A 19,385-nucleotide genomic window follows, 5' to 3' on the forward strand; every position below is an offset into this window, starting at 1 on the left:
TTTCGTATTTATTTCTAAATATGAACTAATCATCATCATCATAATTGGCCAGACAGCCCAATGTGAGCCAATGCCTTCCTCTGAAGATTTCTCCATGACGACGTCCGATTTATCTTTGATCTCCAACCCTTTTCATTAATTGCGAGAAAATCAGCTACGTCAGCCCATCTCAACGGCGGCCTTAATATGAACTAATAAAAACTGCAATTTTGAAAACTAGAATTTACAGTAAACCGTTACCGTAGGAAAGGAAACCGTAATCATAGGAATGGATTAAATACTGTATATTTCTGTTTTATAGCCAGAAATGTGTTTTTTTTTCTTCTTCTTTTTTTACCAAAAATGTGCTTTTTTTTCTTCTTTTTTGCCAGAACTGTCTTTATCTACGCGTATCACTCCAAATAGTAGTATGCTTTGGTCTTTACCATGCAGTACAGAAATTTTACCAGAGTTTTTTTCACCGTGTGGTAATTTGCCTACATTTGATATTTGATCTAAATTAATAAATTGGTATATTGATGAATTTTTTTTTACTGTTAAAGGTTATTCTGCATTAACACTACAAAACAGCTCATAGGAAATTCTGCTCAACGCTGAATACTTATTAGGTTTTTTTTTTTCGTATTATACCTAAAACTAATAGCGCCAGGAACCAAAAGGTCTTTGTACACATTTAACTAGAGATAACTCAATCGGATGAATAGTTTTTAAGATATTAACACTGAAAGATATTACTTAATATATTAATACTTAAGATAATACTTAAGATATTAACTTAACCTCCAAGATCCACAACAGTATGTTTTGGGGATGCTTAGGATATTTTCTGTCTTCAATTCTTATCTTTCAAATATATTAAAAACAAACATTTTTATAAATAATTTTTAAGGGTTACTTTAAAATTAGGATTTTTCTCCTTTTTGCAACTTATTTTATTAGAGCAGTGTTTCCCAAAGTGTGGTACGCGTACCCCCAGGGGTACGGAAACAGTTTAGCGGGGGTACGCTTGCAACAAACGAAAATTTCAAAAAATTTTATTTAAAAACAAAGCTAGCCGTGAAAATTTACGATTACGTATTTTTCTATTGACTATTTTTTGCAGAGTTAACACTTAATAATTTGTGATGTCAACAGCCAGTTGTGGTTTTTAACTTTTGTACAATTTCTTTATAGTAAAAAATACATTCTTTTTTTTTTGTGGTACACAACGTTGCTAAAAATTTAGAAAGGGCACACAAAAGTCATAAGTTTGGGAGACACAGCATTAAAGGAACGAAATACGGAATATTATTTAAACTTGCTAAACTTGAGAAATAGTGTGTTTTGGAACTATTTCTTATAAATGAACAACAGTAATAATCCCAGAATTTAAAGAAAACGCACCTAATCGAGAGAACCAAAAGATCTGTGCGTATTTAATCAAAGATAATTAAAACGGATAAAAAAAGTTTTTTGAGACATAAAAACAAATCAACTAAGACATTTCCACATTCTCTAAAAAGAAGTTTTAAAGATTAAGTTAGAAAAATTAAGTTCTTTTTATTTTTTTTTTAATAGATTATAAAAGTATCTCATTCACGGCCTAATAAACTTTAATAAATATACGTTTCGGAAATTTTCCGCATTGATGATCAAAGTTATATAATTCCCAGAATTAATGAACGTTGGGCAATTGGAAAAAAAAAAGGAGTCCGTGTGAAACGCAGGATATTCACTTGGTTTCATAAAGCCATCGCCATCATGGAAAAAAAAGTAAAAAAAAAAAAAAAAATAGAAATTATTAAACGCCATGCTACGTTTCACAATATTTGAAATACTACTTCAACAATTTGGCGAAACCAAGGAAAGGAAGTATAAACAAAATATCACAGCTACGCAATCAGCCTTCCGAGAAAGGAGAGGAAAAAAAAAAACATTCCATAGCTCAAACAGCGCATTCTTGTTTTCCCCCTCTCCCTTCCCACTCATCTTTCTCTTTTGATCAAAATAGAAAGAAAAAAAATACCCTCTTTACCCCTAGTACATTTTACCCCACACGCGCACACGCAAGCATATTGGATTTCCCAGAAAAGTACGGGCGTCACTTTGCACCACCAGACAAAGAAAAATATCCCTGTTTGCGAGGAAATTTCCCTACTTTTTCCCTTCTCATTCCATCCAATAGTACTGTGACGCGCCTGATTGAAAATCCCTATTTAAGTTTCGGATTTCCCTATCACGATTGCATCATAGTTACGCTACAGATAACCGATCTACTTTTTGTGGAACCATTGGAATTGGAATTCCGCCGATAAAAGATAAAACAAACCGCACTTTTTGCATTTTTTAGGCATGGCAACGATGGTTTGTTGTGTAATATCCCTTTCTAATCTTCATTAACTGATCACAAGATTGTTTTTTGAAAAAAATAAAATTTATTTATTGTGATTAAATTTTTTTTTTATCAGTTTATTCGACATTGTTATCAATTGATTCTATTTCAGGGTGGTAACTAACTCATAACTCTTTACTTTTGTTTAACAATTTAGAACAGGGATGGCGGACCTATGACAGGTAATAGGTATTTCGATAGCACAACGGGAAGTATACAGCACACATTAAAATGCTTTTATTAGCTTGCATTCATTCATGTATATATATAAGTTTAAAATGTAGAGAAAACATGGAAAAAATGACAGAACAATGAGAAAAAAAAACAATAAAAAAGCAATAAAAATCTGGAAAATAAAAGATGTAATCTTTCCATCAGCTCACACGATAAAACCGCAAAAAGAAGTGCTTTCTAATATTGTATATAGATCAAGTACTAGCGGCTTTCATAGGCAGGTAATACGATTTTAGGTGCCATAATGACATTTTCCATTGAGTAAGGTATAGGAACCCTGCCACTATGGAAATCCATGTTATCGGAAATACTGACTTTTTCTTGCAAAATGAGTGCGACGAGATATTAAAAAATAATCAAAACTAAATTGCAAATTATGAAAACGTTTGCAATAGTAAATTATTTTCAGAATATCGTGATTAGGTGCTTTAACAATGAACTCATTTTAATCGACAGTCAATAAAATTGCCTTGTATCAGCTTTAAGTGAATTATGTGTGTATTATTAACAAGTTTTGGCTTAAATATAAATAACATGGTTGATAAGGTTCAGCAGCAAGTGTTGCACTAAATGGGATTCAATTAGAGATGTACCTGGAATTCACCCGGCACTCGACCTACTCGGTCAGAATTTCGTTACCCGATTCTTAACTAGATTTAGCAACAACAAAAAAATTCTAATCAATACCCAATACCTAGACCAGGTTCTTAAACTCAAGACCCGGTACCAGGTATCCGAACTCTGCCAATTTCACTGACTATCCAGTACAGTTATGTAATTCAGAATCATAGTAGCCCTAAAATTATTCATCTGTCTAGTTTTGGATAGCCAAATATTTCAATCAGTCTTCTAATAATCAAGCAGAAATAACTGTTCATTCACATCATATTTTACTTTTGAGCAGAATTTTAATTTAAGTAAACCTTGGAAAAACGGACATTTTCGGGACAGAGAATTATTTTCGCTAAAAAGAGGTGTCCACTAGCATGAAAAAAATCAGAAATCTAATAATGAAAATTATTTTAACTACTTTAGCCCCAAGTGATGTTGTAAAACACGGTACATAATTTTGGGATCTAGGTGCTTTTACTACACCAGATACTTTTTTCTTTACTTCACTTGTTGTAATGTATCAGTCACCATTTTTATTCTTTAGTAATACTAATATTTATATTTACAATAACATATGACGGACATAAGAGTCATTAAAATTATTTTCACGATACAATATAAAGAAAGTATCAAAAATCATTAGTTTAGCATGCTTTTTAAAACAAAATTAGTTCGTTAATTAAACATGCACACTGCACAAAAAGAATATTTATATGAATTCAAACGAAGCTTATCAAAACTGGAGTGGATAGAAATTGAATATTAAAAAATAACTTAAATATAACTGACAAATTTAGGAACGGAGCGGAAAAAAAAAGAAAGCGTAAATAACTTTCGATCTAATTGCATCGTTTTAGGACTCAATCTTAATGGTGCGAGAGAGTGACCTCAACAACGAGGTGAACTGGGTTCGAATCCCAGTGATAGCTGGTCGATACGAATTCCGCAAACTGCTCGCACCGACCACCGTGCTGACGTAAAATATCCCCAGTGGTAGACGGATTATGGGTTACAGTTCCCATGCCGTCAGGATAACCATAGGAGGTTTTCGTGGTTTTCCTCTGCAAGTGCAGGTTAGTTCCATCAAAAAAGCCCTCCACAAAGACAAATTTCTCCCGATATTTCATCCAGGAGTTCCCTTGTCTTCTGGATTGGATTCAAAATTACAAGGCTATGGAGTTGAACATTAGTAGTCGTAAACCCAAAATTGGGTCGGCTGTTCAACGACGGTTTTAACTTTGGTTATAAAATTAAGTGTTGACGATATTTTAAGCTACGAAATGAGACACAAAAACGTATTTTCTCTGGAAAAAAAATGCTTTTTTCCCCAGCTGATTTGGATTTCTGACCCCAAAAGTATAGGGAGTAGCCGCAATCTGGGAAATATCGTCCCAATAGTTCGGTTAGGAGAACGGTCCAAAGTTTGTTAATCCTACTTTTTTCATAATTTTACTTTTGTCGTATTTCACCATATCTAGACCTTTTAAACAAATTGAAAAAACAAATGTACACTATTATAAAAATCATTTTTCCAAAGATGCAGAAAATAACTTTTAGTAAATATTTATTATTTTTTATCATTTTATATAGTAGTAGAGGAAAATTTTTTTATTTTGAGGTGCTAAATTTTTTACATCATTTTAAAGAATCTAATTTTACGTGGCAAAATACAAAATTTGAGCAAAAGCTGTCCAATTCTGAGAAATAGAATATTAGAATTTCTCAGAAAATATTTGACCGATTTCCCTCAAATGTTGTTTTTTGCTACGTAAAATTACATTCTTTAAAATAATGCAAAACATTTTATACCTTACAATTCAAAAAATTTTCGACTATTATTAAAAAAACAATAAGAAATAAAATTTATTTACTTAAAATTATTTTTTGCATGGAATCATCTAGGATAAACTAATTTTATAATCGCATGTTAAAATTTTTTAATTCTCTTAAAAAGCTCTCCAGATATGGCGAAATACGTAAAAAATAAAATTAACATTAAGGGTCCAAACTTTGGACCCCTGTCCTGACTGATTGGGACCATATTTCCCAGACTGCGGCTGCTCGCTATATTTTGGGAGTCAGAAATCCAAATCTGTTAGGAAAAAAAAAGCATGTTTATTCAGAGAAAGCACGTTTTTGTGTCTGTTTTCGTAACTTAAAATATTGTCTGCACCAATTAATTAGCAATTTTGAAGTTATTCTCTCGAACTATTAAGATTGAGTCCCATAAATTGAACTTCCGTTTGTTAGATCAAAAGTTATTCAGGGTGGTCCGCTTTTCTTTTAGTAATGAACATTTTTTTTCTTAAACGAACATAATTTTTATTACACATCTAAAAACATCGATACTTATTATTACAATTCACTTCAAAAGAATATTCAACATCGTGCGACATGAAATCACTTTCGCGTTTTTGATTATAAATAAATTATATCGATCGTCTGACTTCTTAAAAAATTAGAGTCAATTCATAAAATTCACGAATAATTCATGAAAAATAAATCATAAATGTAATAAAAGCATTTTACTTTTTAAAATATTTACAATTTACTGGAGTTTAGAGATTTAACTACACGCTTTAAAGAGTGTATGAGAGTTTTTCAACATCTGTAAGAGTTTTTCAACATCTATAAGAGTTTTTCAACATCTGCAAGAGTTTTCCGACATCTATAAAAGTTTTTCAACATCTATAAGAGTTTTTCGACATCTATATAAGAGTTTTTCGACATCTATATAAGAGTTTTTCAACATCTAAAAGAATTTTTCAACATCTATAAGAGTTTTTCAACATATATACGAATTTTTCAACATCTATAAGAGTTTTTCGACATCTATATAAGAGTTTTTCAACATCTATAAGAGTTTCACAGCATCAAATGTTACAATCAGTGTACAAAATGCGACTTGTAATTTTAAATTTTATTTCAAAAAGGTAAAAAATAATATACAGCTGTCATAAAAGTGATAGAAGAGAGAGAGAGGGAAATTTTATATAGTGACAATTATACTCTTATGTAGTATACTTTTTCTAAATATGTAAGTAATACAACGAGTAATCTTATGTTTTCTCATTTTCCCACTTTATTAAGGTGCCCTGGGAAAAAAAGTATGGTCAAAATTGCCAGAATATGATAAAATTTACCGTGCTTCTGGTTCTAAAGGAACACGGTAATTTTTACCGATGCGATTTGGTGACTATTTTGGTAAAATTAACAATATGATTTCATAATATGTCATAAAATTTGGTATGTGTGGTAAAATTAGGTAATTATATTATTATGCCTCAGAACATGGCATAAAAGCCATTTAATTGTTAAAAATTACTTTTCAGTTTTGTACTTTTCTTTAAGCAAATGTGTGGTAATAAAAACTATAATTTTGAAAACCAGAATTTCTGGTAAACCGTTACTGTATGAAAAAAAAATTACTAAATGAAGGGTTTAAATACCGTATATTTTGGTTTTATAAACCAAAATTATGTTGTTGTTTTTTCTTCTAGCAGAAATATCATTACCATACAAAATGGTAATTTTACTGGAATTTTTTTCGCCGAGCAGTAGCAGCTTCAATGCACTAATATTAAGGTTCAAAGTTGATTTTTTTAGAGTTTATTCTAATAATAATGTGCAATCCCGTGTCACGAAAAAATTTGCACACTAGAATAGTTTTCAGTATATTCCGATATTTAAAGGGAATTTTCATAATTTTCAAAAAAATTAAAATATATATATACATTTATAATTCTATTTTTGATAATTTATCCTTTTAAGATTATTGAATCAAAATATTGAATCGATTTTTGTAAAAATGTGTAAGTTACAGCATAATGTATCGAGCGCGGCGTACGAGGCGAAACTAACTGTTACATGCATGAGAAAAAGAACTTGTGCATTCAGTTGATTAACAAATTCACTCCTACAAAAACATTTCTGTAAAAAAGTTATCATTTTAATTAATTTATTGCGAAAAGTTTTTTTTTAAACCTTGTAAGAAAAAGAACTAATGATATTTTCAATATAGTTTAAATTCATTTAGCTGTAATAATTTTTAATGAAAGTTGCAAAGCGTTATTGACAGTTATGAAACAATCAGGTATAAACGTGCGTCTATAGGAACCAAAGGATTGGATCAAAATTACGATGAAATTTCGGCTGCTACTTTAAACGCAGGAGGGTTGATCGGCAAGAAAAAGGGTTCGTATATATATATATAGAAAGAAATATAATAAAGAAATATATATATATATATATATATATATATATATATATATATATATATATATATATATATATATATATAGTGGAAGGATTAGAACAGGTCTAGCGTCGGGAAGGAGGGTACAAAATTTATTCATTAATTATTAAACAGAGCAGTCATGAGAGTGTGTAAAAGTGAACACGAAAAGTTGCGCTCCTTGGTTATATGTTAGGGAAAATCTTGCAAAGTAAAATCCGTGAAACGTCTTAATTTAGGGAATGTGGAAAATCTTAGTAGTTGCTATTGGTTTATGAAATAGATCGAGCGTTTCCCACCGAGTGCAAAGGGGAAAATGTCCTGCTTTTAATTAAATGCATACTTGAGCCAAAAATAGATTTAAGAACAGGATGCGGCTTTTAAAAGTGTGAGAAAGTATTTCGATTAGAATAATTAATTAGGATAACATAAAAAGATGAATAGAAGCTTTTTATGTTACATATAGATATTATTTATCACAAAACTTTAAAAGCAATTTACTCGAAACTATGTTTTTCTTATTATCTCTAACTAGTACAATTTTCAACTGATTTATTACAAATTTTGAAACAATGTTCACAATAAATATAGTTTTCATTGCAGGCAGGGATTTTCTAAGTGGGTTCTAATACTTAGTACTTATTTTTACTTATTTGGGTATCTAATACTTAGTACTTATACAGTACTTATTTTTTGTCATATTTTAAATTTTTAGTTTCCTTTCAAAACACCACCGCATTATTATTTATTTTTTTATGTATATAAATCTTACATGCAAAGAAAATTATATTCATGTAGTTTTAAAAAAATTAAAACAAAATCAAATTTAGTTGATTTTTTTTAATGAGTACAGCAAGTTATGGATAATTTAAAACATTAGTTATCAACATTATGTTATATAAGCGCTAATTTTTTAAATTTTCTGTATTTGTAACAAGGTAAAATGAGGATTAAAATATGCTCAAATAAGATTAGAAATAAATGTTTTAAGTTAAGTTAATTGTTGCGAAATTCATCAAAAAAATCCATCTTTTGATAGGCTTCTATTGAATTGTTTTCCCTTTTCTATTGAATTGTTTTCCTGGAATCTTCCTTTCCGATTCAACCCCAACGGTCAAAAGGGAGAAGACAGAAAAGAAATCTAAGTGTTACAAATAAACTGATATTGCTTATTTACTCTGTTCGGCAGCATCTTTTGAAGGCAGTACTTCCTTTTATATTATTTTCAAAAAATTGTTCTTCTAAAAGAACTTTTGAATGTTAAATTCTCATTCTTGAAAACTAAACGTTTTAAGTTCGATTGTTTGAAATTAAAATAAATGACTAAATAAAAACATGATAATGATGTAAACATGATAAAGAAAAACATAAGACACTGATCCAAAAATTTAGGGGGAAAAAAGAAATGTATTTGGTGTACACTGTAAAAAAATTGCTTAACAGGGAAAAAAACTGGCACTCAGCGTACCAGTACTTTTTACCGTTAAATCCACTTTTACCGGAACATATTACGTACATTTTACTGGAACATGTTAATTAAAATACATTTTTACCGGATAATGGTACAAAAAATTTTATATACCGTCATTTTTACAATAATAATTACCGTGAAAACAATGAATCACTCTAATGAAATAAATATTACAGTAAAAATTAAAGTATAATATTTTACGGTAAAATGAATTTTATAATCAATGTGTTAGTTATGACATAATCTGTGTTGTGAAATGACAGTAATTAACAAATGCAATCTCTGTTATGAAGTTTATCTCTCTATTTTAAAATGCACTCCTATTATTAGTATTAGTGTAAGTGTCAATAATCTCTAAAAAAATTTCGTTGGAAAACAATGACAATGATATTTGTTATTAAAATTATTTTAGAATAATTACGATTAAAAAATCGAAGGAGAAAAAACATTTTTAGGATATGTAAATTAACAATTCTTTTCTCAAGTTTTTTGAAACGAAATATTAACATTAAAATGAAAAATAAAAAAAATAAAAATTATGTAAAACTATCATTAGAGTTTGAATTTAAATAAAATTTTTGAAATAAAACTTTATTAAAAAAAACTATTATAATATTGAAAAAAAAATTTAAATAAAAGATTGAACAAAAAAAATGCTGTAATCCTCACGCTTAAGTTCTAATTGAAATTAAAATTTTGAAACAGAACTGAAATAAAAAAAAATGCGGTTTAATCTCCGCATTTGAATTCCAGTTGCAATAAAAATTTTGAAAGAACAGTTTATTAAACAAAAATTTGCAATCATAGCATTAGAATTATAAATGAAATAACAATTTTGGAAAAAAACACTCCAAGAGAAAATGCGGGACATTAGAATTGTAATTGAAAATATTTGAAATCATAATTAGAATTAAAAACTCACTTTCAACCTTATTATTAATAAACTAAAACTGCATAATACTGGAGGGAATGTATTCCATTTATCTGCATATTATTAAAATTTTACCCCTTTTCATAAATTTTTTTGGTTTATATTTTGTCTGATATGGAATCAGAATTAAAAAAAATTAATTTAAAGGATAGAAGAAGGTAGTAAATTTTTTGTTTACGGAAAAAATAGGATAGGATGTCCCAGTATCATTTAATGCATATTATTAATTCATAAATAACAAGTCATCCAAGTAATTCATAAATAACACGAATTTAGTAAAATTAAGAGGAAATGTTTAAAAGAATTTTAGATGAAATGCTTGATTTTCGTCTTCTTGATAATGTTTTTTTATTTTATTTTTATTATTATTATTAAAATTTAAGATAATGCTATTCGACAGCCCAATCCCTTTCAAAAGAAGGTGGAAAAAAAGGGGCCAGTTTATTAGATTAAGAGAATTTGTTAGGATAATTTTTAGAACTTCTATGAAGTTTCTCTCTATACTTTAAGACAACAAAAAATCTGTGAATTAGGGTTTAGAATCAGTAATTTAAAACTGCATATTTATTAGTTTTTAGATTTAAAAAATAAATAAATAAACTTAATTTTCTAACAGTTAAACAGATGATAACCGATTTAGATAACTCTTATAATATAAATTGCACAAAAATAAAGATATTAATCAAAAATTTAAGAACACACAAATGTACACTATCTTACTACCTTTCAAAACTGCAAAACTGTATCGGTATAATTTTGTCAGAAAAAATTGGAAGAGTATCTAAATTACCACACATTTTATATTTCAAGTTCTAATTAGGCAACGGCCTTGCGCCGAAAGATAATGCCGAATAAAGTAAATATCCGCCGTCGATTATTTCGTGAAAATGAAATAAGGAGGATTAAAAGCATATTTAGAATTTCCCCTCCCCGTCTCCACCTCATCCGATAAAGGGGAGAAAGGCTTCTTAAGAAGTGGAATATATCTTGAATAAAATTAAGCCTTGCAAGTTTCAACCGAATATTTTAAAGACAAAGCATCAGTTTATACATAAAAAGGTGCTTAATCCTAATGAGCATTCATTTGTGAGAAACAAAAGAATCTTCGTTAAACTAAGCACTATCATTCTTACATTTCTTATTTTTTTAACAAATTTAAATGCCTTGTTTCGCCCATTCAAAGAATTAGAATCTCCAATTTTAATTTTGTTAGTAGTCGGAAATGCATCAGTATTTTTCTCCATGTTTCACATGCATCTCACATTCAAATTATTAAGAACTCCAGTTTAATTTTCATTACAAATTGATGTGTATTAGTTTTTTTTTCTTCGATTTTCCCATGCCCTCCTCTCAATCAAATGAATTCCAGTTTCAATTTTGTTAAGATATTAAAGTACATCAGTTGTTTTTCTCCGTATTTCCTATGCCACTCTCATCATCATCATCTCAGTTTTTTTTTATTAATTTTTTTATGATGATACGATTCAAAATTCAGTTTCATAAAGTTAAAAGAAATTAATATGTATGAGTTTTTTTTTCCTTTCACATTCTCTATCAATTTAATGATAACTCCTGTTTTGAGACTGATCTGATGCAACCTAGAAGAAAATTCAAATGAAATTCGGACAAATTTAATACTCTCTTAATCTCATCATTGAAATTTTTTTCATTTCCAGGATTAATTGAGATGTAAACGAAATCGGAATAAATAGAAATAAATATAAACTGAAAGAAATGGAATTAAATTGACTGAAATCGAATATAATGCAGTGAAAATGCAATGACGAAAAAAAAAAGTCAGTATTCTGTTTCTCTTTTCATTAAATTTCTCCATCATTCCTTGAATTAAGTGAAAGGGAATGAAATAAAAATGAAATCGAAATAAATAATATAGATACAAATTGAATGCAACTAAATTGATTTAAATTGACTAAATTCCAGTACAATGGAATCGAAAAGCGATCTGTTTTAATATCATAGAATTTAGAGAATGTACATAGAGAATAGAATAAATTGCAGACTAACGAATGATATTCGCAAAAAATTGAACAAAATGGGATGAGATTAATAAATTAGGAAATTATAATTGGTATAAAAAAAATTTTCGTTTTTTTTTATTTTTTATTTATTTTTTTTTTTTATTCCCTCCTAAATCTTTTTTTTTTTTTTATTTTTATCCACCAGAGAATGTAAAAACACTCCTAGACAAGCGTCTCCAAGTGTAATATGAAGCTCTAGAATTTTTATAGATTAATTCCAATTCGTGAATAAAACTTTTGGTAAACAACAGCACTTACTCCTATTGTTACTTTTTAAATATATTGTCTTTGGAAAACCAAAAGAAATATAAGTTTCGAAAAAGAAAAAAAAAACTAATCAGACTTGTTATTCAATATTTTTTTAATCAAACTTGTGATTCAATAGTTTCTGTCTCTATGGGAGCACAGTAATTTTTACCGATGCGCTTTGGTGATGATTTAGCTGAAATTAACAATATGGTTTTATAATATGCGATAAAATTTGATATGTGTGATAAAGTTTGGTTATGATATCATAATAAAAACCAACAGGGCATAAAAACCATTTATTTGGCAAAAATTACTTTTCAGTTTTGTATTTTTTAACTGCGAAAAATTACCAATTGAAGGGTTTAAGTACCGTATATTTTGGTTTTATAAACCAGAATTATGTTTTTTTTTTCCTTTACCAGAAATATCTTTACCATACAAAACAGTAATTTAACCAGAATTATTTTCGCTGTGCAGCCACTAATATTAAGGTTCCAATTTGATTTTTTTTTAGTTTATTCTAATAAAATAATGTGCAGTCCCGTGTCATTCACTAGTTATTCTCCCAATAATTCAGATTGCAAGAAATTTGCACACTATAATAGTTTTCAGTATGCGATATTTAAGGGCAACAACGCAGTTAAATTTTCAACAAAAAAAAAAAACATAATAATAATACATATATATGTCATTTTTCTGTCGAAGTTATTATTAATAGGTAAAAAAAAGTATAGTTAATACTTATTTTTATATCCATTCTTTAAAAAACGAAAAAAAGTATCCTTTTCTAAAGAAAAATTAATCGAACTCGTTAGGTTTTATTTCTTTGTTAACCGAAAGACTTATGAGAACAAACCATACACCAACAACTTGAAATAAAACTTTTGAATTTCTAATCCATTGTCCGTCACCAAACAAAAATAAAGCTAACTTAATGATGTAAATAAAGTTTTAACAATGCGAAAAAACACGGTTTCAACTTATTTCATTGTTTACATTCATTCTTTACTCATCATTCAACAATTATGACGTAATTTTCGCACTTTTCACGAAAATAATGTATATCAGTGTATGTCATAAATTATTATTAATGAATTATTATTAATCTATATAAGTTACTGGCTCAAAAAATTAACCTTTTCATCATCATAGCCTTAATATTTTAATAATAGCTAGACCAAAAATCATGACCCTAAATATTGTTAAATGTTTAATAAATTGATTTAGAAAATGTGCTTAAGAAAAAAAATTTTGCCTAATTTTTAAATGTTGTTTCAAATGTTGAAAACAACATGAAAAAGCACTTGTAGAACTTGTCTCCAATAAAATAATCACCGTCTGCTTGATTCGATAATTTTTGTGGTTTGTTTCAACTTTATTCATCATTTTTATGTAACATCGCGAAACTAGTATTCGTGTTAAAATAAAGAAGGGATAACTTTGTTCGGGAATGAAGTTAAAACAATGTGAAAAAGCACAAATGATTTCACATAAAACAAACAAATTTGGCATTATGCTTGCCTTTTCACGTTGTTTTAACGTTATTCATTGTTTGTTTCTAAACACTCTACAAGCGTACAATTTAAATTTCAAAACTTACCAAAATGGATTAACTTATGCTAGTTTCTCTATAAAAATTTGCTAGACATAAATTAAAACCCGTCTATATTTTCTAATTCATCATCATATATAGAACGCTAGGTGGGCTCAAGCCTTTCTCTTGAAGATTCCTCCAGAATAACCTGATTTCTGACCAAGACTGCCAGTTTCTTATCCCATTTCTACATGATTCCATAGAATTGAGTCACTTTTATTTAAGCCTTGCTTTTTTCCAATACGTGAAGAAGGGCTTAAAAACAAAATCTCCTTTACCGGATTTTTTTAAATCTATTCCAACAATTTCAGCATCACACTTCATTTTTTTAATTACAATAATTTTTATGATAATTTTTCGTAATAATTTTTTCGAGCTCTTTAAAAATCCTATAAATATTTTTGTTAAAACATCTTCGCTGAAGGCCATTTTCTTTGACACAGTCAAGGATGCTTCTAAGAACGTTTTTTCGCACTTCTAAGAACATATTTTAACACACAAATTACAAACTTGTGTCTTCTATTTTTAGTTAAAAGTCAGGTTTTCGAATCATACATTAGGACTCCCTTGATGAGATTTTTATAAGAAGCTATCAATGTTTTTCTGGAGAGAAATTGAGGATCACATGAGGATTCTGGAATGATCACAATAAAGAGAGTTTCGTTGGCAAATGCAATTTTGGATTTTAATTCAACAAAAATGAAAAGAAAAAAAATTCAGAAAAGGAACAACAACAAAAATATATTTAGGCCATATGTATTTTAAATCAAATTCCGTTTTATCACATTTCAAGCTTATATTTTTGAATAAATTCTGAAATGAGTCAGTAAAAAATGCAGCAAGTCATAATGTTTAACTTTAAGTTAACTACAATCTATTTTTATCAGTCATCTAACACACGATAGTATTCACAATCTATCTAAAAAAATTTTAATCAAATTTCGTTTATCACATTTCAAGCTTATATTTTTTAATAAATTCTGAAATTAGTCAGTAAAAAATGCAGCAACTCATAATGTTTAACTTTAATTTAACTACAATCTATTTTCATTAGTCATCTAACACACGATAGTATTCACAATCTAGCTAAAAAAATTTTAATCAAATTCCGTTTATCACATTTCAAGCTTATATTTTTTAAAAAATTCTGAAATTAGTCAGTAAAAAATGCAGCAACTCATAATGTTTAACTTTAGTTTAACTACAATCTATTTTTATTAGTCATCTAACACACGATAGTATTCACAATCTATCTAAAAAAAATTTAATCAAATTCCGTTTATCACATTTCAAGCTTATATTTTTTAATAAATTCTGAAATTAGTCAGTAAAAAATGCAGCAACTCATAATGTTTAACTTTAATTTAACTACAATCTATTTTTATTAGTCATCTAACACACAAAAGTATTCACAATCTATCTAAAAAAAATTTTAATCAAATTCCGTTTATCACATTTCAAGCTTATATTTTTTAATAAATTCTGAAACTAGTTAATAAAAAATGCAGCAACTCATAATGTTTAACTTTAAGTTAACTACAATCTATTTTTATTAGTCATCTAACACACAATAGTATTCACAATCTATCTAAAAAATTTTAATCAAATTCCGTTTATCACATTTCAAGCTTATATTTTTGAATAAATTCTGAAATGAGTCAGTAAAAAATGCAGCAAGTCATAATGTTTAACGTTAAGTTAACTACAATCTATTTTTATTAGTCATCTAACACACGATAGTATTCACAATCTATCTAAAAAAATTTTAATCAAATTTCGTTTATCACATTTCAAGCTTATATTTTTTAATAAATTCTGAAATTAGTCAGTAAAAAATGCAGCAACTCATAATGTTTAACTTTAATTTAACTACAATCTATTTTTATTAGTCATCTAACACACAATAGTATTCACAATCTATCTAAAAAAATTTTAATCAAATTCCGTTTATCACATTTCAAGCTTATATTTTTTAATAAATTCTGAAATTAGTTAATAAAAAATGCAGCAACTCATAATGTTTAACTTTAATTTAACTACAATCTATTTTTATTAGTCATCTAACACACGATAGTATTCACAATCTATCTAAAAAAAAAATTTAATCTAATTCCGTTTATCACATTTCAAGCTTATATTTCTTAATAAATTCTGAAATTAGTTAATAAAAAATGCAGCAACTCATAATGTTTGACTTTAAGTTAACTACAATCTATTTTTATTAGTCATCTAACACACAATAGTACTCACAATCTATCTAAAAAAATTTTAATCAAATTCCGTTTATCACATTTCAAGCTTATATTTTTAAATAAATTCTGAAATTAGTCAGTAAAAAATGCAGCAACTCATAATGTTTAACTTTAATTTAACTACTATTTATTTTTATTAGTCATCTAATACACGATAGTGATCACAATCTATCTAGAATCTAATTGTAATAGAATCATTAAAATTTTAATTTATTCGTATGAGTTAAAAAAAAAGACATTAATACTAAAACAATCACATCAAAACTAATAAGCGGTTTAAAATTAATCTATTTCAGAAATTTATTAATGTTTTTAAACATTTACTACTTAAATTAGCCAAATTAAGACAAAGCGTAGGAAATATTAATTCCATTTTAAGTGTAACAGTTAAGGTGTTCCTTAACAGCCACCCCTAATCAATATTTTTAGAATGCTTCTCACAAAATAAAAATAATAAAAAGTATGCACATTAGGGGGTCGTAAATTGATATTTAAGAGAGGAAGGGACAAAAACGCAATCGAATTTTAACGAAAGGAAGGTTGATAAGAAAAGCACGTTATTGAAAACACCTTCGAATTTCAGCCCCCAATTAAAATTGTTTTGCGATTTTAAGTCGCGCTTTCCTCACTAGTGATTTAAAAGATTTCGATAATGTTTATATTATTTCCTTTTATTAATATTGGTTTGAGACTTCTAAAGTGTATACTTTCTAACAAATATTCTAGTAATATATATTAAAAAGAGATCATAACGAAACGACCTACATGCATTAAAAAAAAAAAAAAAAACATTATTTAGTAACAGTTCATACCTGTACTTTTTCTTCCGAGGGTCAAGAACTTGACACCTTGAAATGGTGAGATCCTAAAATAACAGTGCTGTGATGTTTTCTCCTTTTTTTGCTTCAGTACATCTACATTGAACAAAATCTAAACTAAATTAATATCATAGATAAAAACTAATAGTGTAACTTACATTTATGTATTTTATGTCAAAAAGTTTGGGATATTTTACTTATTTATTGAATCAACCTGTTTTAAGGGAGTTTTCTCAAATTCAAGTTTACGTATTTCGCACAAATTTAAAACCTCCTTTTTTCTTCTTTTAATTATCTTATTAAATTATTAGATTCATAAAGCATGTATTGTATTTGCAACAAAAGCTGGAAAAAAAATTCGTCATTATTTCTCACATTTTGAATGCAAATCTATTTAATAAAAATTATTTTGATAAGGTTGATATTATCACATAAAATATTGCTTCCGCCTTTTTCAGCTTCCAAAGAAAAAAAGGAATGAATTAGTAGCTTGTATGGAAAAAGGCACAACCAATTAACAAATTCAATACAAAATTTCGAAATTTACAAAATATACAGTTTTCCCAAATTTATTAAGGGAAAAGTTAAAAATGTTGTTAAAAATCCTTTATTAAAACTAATAGATCATTATAATAATTAATTAGCAGCGTTTATCGATATAGTTATGGGTAGAAAATATACTCTCGAAACTTCTTAAACTTTTATTTTTAAATCAAAATAACGCTAACATACTTTGAATAAATAAAATTCTATTTCCATATTCAGTAACAAAAATTTTAAATGAAGTCTAGAATCACTATAATGATAATTCAACTATTTTACTTCCACAACAAATTCAAGTCACCTAAAGAAAAACCAAAATAAAAAGGAATAAAAGTCGTTTAAACAGAAACAAAATCCCCGTTCTTGACTGAGAATAAGAAATTTTTCTACGAAAATCCCTAAATGCTAGAAATAATCCCTCTCAATGCATGCTCAATGCGCATGCGTGTTAAATCAAATTCTCTTCCTAGTAAATGATATTCTATGAGCATGGAAAGAAGTTTCAAAACTTTAATAATTCAAAAAATACATAAAAATTTATAAAATATAGCCGTTTCTTTCGTTTCGCAAGCACTAAAAAGCTTTTTGGTACTAAACAGAAATTATTTATAAAATAGAAACAGAATAAATGACTGAAAAAATATTAAAAACCAATTATTATGGCAAATTAGTGCTTATAACAAAATTCTTTAACAAAACGAATAATGTATGCGATGCTCATGAATTTTTTTTAGATTTAAAAATAACAATTGTATTTAGAAACTTCGGTCCGATATACAAGATTATTTATATCAAAATATTTTACAATTAATTGATATTTATATTTAAGAGAAATTAAACAAATTTTATAACGATCGTAAAGAAGCTTTTTAAAGTAAAATTAATGCTTTTAAAATTAAACAAATATCTTTAAAACCTGAATTAAACAATTTGCGACTTTTAGTAACCTGTAAATATAAGTTCGTAATTGCTTGCCTTTAATCAAAATATTTAAAATCTTTATATTAAATGAAAGAAAAAAGTCATTATTATGCACTTATAATATTTTTTTGTAACAATTATTTAAAAAAAAATATTTCTTTGCTTAAGAAACTTCGCATCTCTATAACACCATTTTCAAGTAGGGATAATGTCCCTACGACGGCATTTACAATTTATGAAATTCATACCAGTTTTAGTTCCAAGATTAACGTAGCAAGATAAACAGCTTGGATAACGTTTTTCATAGACGTTTTATTTCATTATTAGGATGATAAAGCGATATAATTTCGAAACAGGAACTAATATAGGGAATCGCTGGAAACGACACTGCCGCCATTTTAAAAGTACGGCGACAAGAAATGTATTTTAGATAAAAAGGAGCATTTTTAGCAGCAATACTACTTTGCAGTCGAATTTATAAGAATAAACATACATTTTTACATGTTTTAAGTTTATTAGAACCCTTTAAATTTCGAGAAAAAGCTTGAAAATTCGATAAAAACAAATTTTCTGTTCGATGACGTTGAAGAAGCTTCTATAAAGGCGGCCATATTGCTTTCGCAAAGCAGTTTCTCGGTGGTTTACTCTTCGAAATCGATGTGAAAACGCATTTTCAAATGATTCAAAAGGAGACCTTTTTAATTTTCAGAAACAGGGTAATGAAAACCTGTCATACTTACATCAAACTTGTGAATCAATCATAGAAAAAGTATGAATTTTGCATGAATCTAAAGTTAAAAAGCAATGGAGGCAATCATATGTCAACGCCCACCTTTTCTAAAGCGACTTCACGGAAGCAACCGAGTGCGGAATCTGATTGGTTCGTTTTCTATGGTGAAGAAGTTCCCGGATTGATGCCGCTGATTCGTTGTAGCAAATAGGGAGAGCTTTTTTGATTTCCGCGCGTCTATGGCTTTTAACTTGAATTTTGAATTTTCCTCCAGTAAAATGATTTTCTTTTTAATTTGAAATTTCTTTTTAAAAACAAAACAATGCTTGAAAAATAATTGAAATGAATGTTATTCAGTTATAAGCTTTAGCAGTTATAAATTGTTC

The 19,385-nt window shown here is 27.8% G+C and overlaps 1 protein-coding gene across 2 annotated transcripts in view; it reads right to left on the bottom strand.

Moving 5' to 3' along the window:
- LOC107444248 (uncharacterized) overlaps window positions 1–19,124 on the bottom strand; it is a 207,531-nt gene extending 188,407 nt beyond the window's left edge. For both annotated transcript variants that reach the window (XM_071186721.2, XM_043049802.3), the window contains exons 1-2: window positions 19,010–19,124; window positions 16,800–16,901 (exon numbers count right to left, since the gene is read on the bottom strand). The gene's annotated coding sequence lies outside the window, so the exon portion shown is untranslated. The remainder of the gene's footprint in view (window positions 1–16,799; window positions 16,902–19,009) is intronic.
- Between the last annotated feature and the right edge of the window lie 261 nt (window positions 19,125–19,385).

Source organism: Parasteatoda tepidariorum, chromosome 3, assembly GCF_982258835.1.
Source record: "Parasteatoda tepidariorum strain Cologne lab strain chromosome 3, Ptep-v5.0, whole genome shotgun sequence".
In the NCBI taxonomy this organism is placed as follows: domain Eukaryota; kingdom Metazoa; phylum Arthropoda; class Arachnida; order Araneae; family Theridiidae; genus Parasteatoda; species Parasteatoda tepidariorum.